Below are 2669 nucleotides of genomic sequence, written 5' to 3'. Positions count from 1 at the left end.
CGACATTCAACATGACCGTTTTGGACATTTTCCGGAACACTGATGTGATAGGAGGCACCCTTCTATTAAATTCTAAACGTGCAAATGTTTTATTTGATTCCGGAGTGACTAAGTCATTTATATCTCGAAATTTTTCTAAGAAGTTAAATCTTAATGCTTGTTAGATATAATTGATGGTTGATGAGTGGCATTTTATACCACTTAGAACGTCTTATAATGGCTTGAATTGATGTCTTAAAATCAAGTATTTTGTGTATATGATGCGTTTTTCTAGTGTTTGTGCATTTCAGGGTATTACTTGTGTTTGAGGGGAGATTTCATCATGAATAAGACTAAGGGAGTGCTTGGCATTGCAAGTGGGAAGTTAGGAGCAGAACGCAGCAGAAAATATGAGCAAAATAAGCATTTTTCCAGTAAGGTGCTAGGCGCCCGCTCAGCCTGGCTGGGCGGCCGCTATGGAAGCTGGGCGCCCGCTCAGGATTGCTGGGCGGCCGCTCAGGGGCATAAAATTATATACTAATTTTTAGAGTTCTATTTCTGTTGTACTTCTGACTTCTAAGATGGCGGGGTCTTGTGGGGCTTCTATATAAGTAGTTTCAGAGATGTTTCACATGATGAATCGTGGTATCAATCAAGGAGTAGGGAGAGAAGGAAGACGACCGTTTTAGCACATCGCAACCAAGAAGACGAAGCATAGTTTTCTTGTGATTCTTTTATTCGTTGTATCAGTGGATGCTAGTTTTCTTTACTTTGAACCTTATTACTCTTGTGTTGTAGTCTGGTTTTAATAAGTATTTTTATTAGTTATTCGTGTGTGTTATTATCATATTTTCATATGAACCCATGGTGATGATGAGTTCTATCATGGGCTAATCGTGATCATGGGGTAGTCACGGATTTACTATGGAATTCTTTAGTTAGTTGTTTAATACCTTAGTGTGTAATGATTGTATGATATCTAGCATAGGTTGCGCTTATTCGTCTTATGTGCGTCGCGAACATATAAGATAAGGTGTTAATCTCTTGTGAAGCGACAGTGGATCTTGAGGTTTAGAACTTGCCATGCTAGCATAGGTTCATGTATGTGTATGCATGATTAGTGGGTAACTCTAACCGTTTTACTTGCCCTGTGTAATCATAAGGAATAACTTGTGCTTAAATCGTTATGTTGTCAAATTCTGTAGACATACAGGATCTCAACATAATTGATGCCTATTCAACTTCTATCTTAATTGTGGATGTTTGGTAGAATGGTATTAGTACAACGAAAGTTGGCTTTTATCAGTTTCGTGTTGTTCGATTAATATCATCACCATTACATGCTAAGGGTAATAACAATAACTATTGAAGGAAGTAGTAATGAAGTTAAGATCTCATGTGTGTTTAATATTGTTAATTCAAGTATCAATTAAGTGTTTAATTCTCGTAGTTAATTATAGTTAATAATTAGTTAATCAAATCTAAGTGTTATTGTCTTGACATTGAGAAGTAATCATACATTGGTGAGTAAGTGTTAATTGAACATAATTAAGTCTGAGTCTCTGTGGGAACGAACTAGAAATTATTCTATATTACTTGCGAACGCGTATACTTGCGTGAATTATTAGCGTGTGTTTTGTGCTTAATAAGTTTTTGGTGCCGCTGCCGGGGACTCGACGTATTTGTTTAGTTTATGTACTTACCATCATTGGTCATTAGGACTCATTGATTAAGACATGTTACTTATTGTTTCCGGTTGGGTTTCGGGTACTTTAGCGAGCGTTTATGCAAACACATTCTCGTACTCGCAAGAGGACTTTAGATACGGCTGAGGAGACAGACTCAGTTCTTGATATTCCAGAGAAGATAGATTTTGAAGATTCAGATAAAGAGAGTGAGCAGAAAGAACCTGTAATCATGGGTGATCGTATAGTTCCGGCAGATCCAGCTCTTATGGAGTTTTCTCGACCTAAAATTGATGACATTCAGTCAAGCATCCTTCATCCGGATATTCAGGCTAACACTTTTAAAATCAAGCCGAGCACTATTCAGATGGTGCAGAATTCTGATTCTTTCAAGGGTGCTGCGACTGAAGACCCCAACATGCACATCAGGAATTTTGTCGATATCTGTAGTACTTTCAAATATAATTGTGTGACTGATGAGGCTATCAAGATGAGGCTTTTCTCATTCTCTCTGAGGGATAAAGCTAAGGACGGGTTACATTCTGAACCAGCTGGGTCCATCACTACTTGGCAAGATCTTGCGCAGAAGTTTCTAGTGAAGTTATATCCAATGGCGAAGACTGCAGCTATGAGGAGTGTTCTTACTCAGTTTGCTCAGCAACCAACAGAATCTATGTGCGAAGCTTGGGAGTGCTACAAGGAGATGTTGAGAAAGTGTCCACATCATGGTATGCCTGACTGGATGGTGATCACTGGTTTCTATAATGGTTTGGGGGCCCAATCTCGGCCAATGCTCGATGCAGCAGTTGGAGGCGCCTTGTGGGCCAAAAGCTATACTGAGGCTTATAATCTTATTGAAATTATGGCTGCAAATGAGCATCAAATCCCAACTCAAAGGATGATGCCTGGGAAGGTAGCAGGTATTCTGGAAGTCGATGCAGCTACAACTATTGCAGCACAGCTACAACTATTGCAGCGCAACTCCAAGCGCTGTCTTTGAAGGTC

General features: G+C 39.3%; 1 non-coding gene across 1 annotated transcript; it reads right to left on the bottom strand.

Annotated features, from left to right (window-relative positions):
- Positions 1-2289: 2289 nt before the first annotated feature.
- Positions 2290-2396, bottom strand: LOC141662968 (small nucleolar RNA R71). The gene has a single exon (XR_012551065.1). It is a non-coding gene; the product is annotated as a small nucleolar RNA R71 (small nucleolar RNA).
- Positions 2397-2669: the final 273 nt, after the last annotated feature.

This window comes from Apium graveolens, chromosome 5 (assembly GCF_009905375.1).
Source record: "Apium graveolens cultivar Ventura chromosome 5, ASM990537v1, whole genome shotgun sequence".
In the NCBI taxonomy this organism is placed as follows: Eukaryota; Viridiplantae; Streptophyta; class Magnoliopsida; order Apiales; family Apiaceae; genus Apium; species Apium graveolens.
The sequence above is the reverse complement of the archived record's forward strand: the minus strand, read 5'-3'. Positions and strand labels throughout refer to the sequence as shown.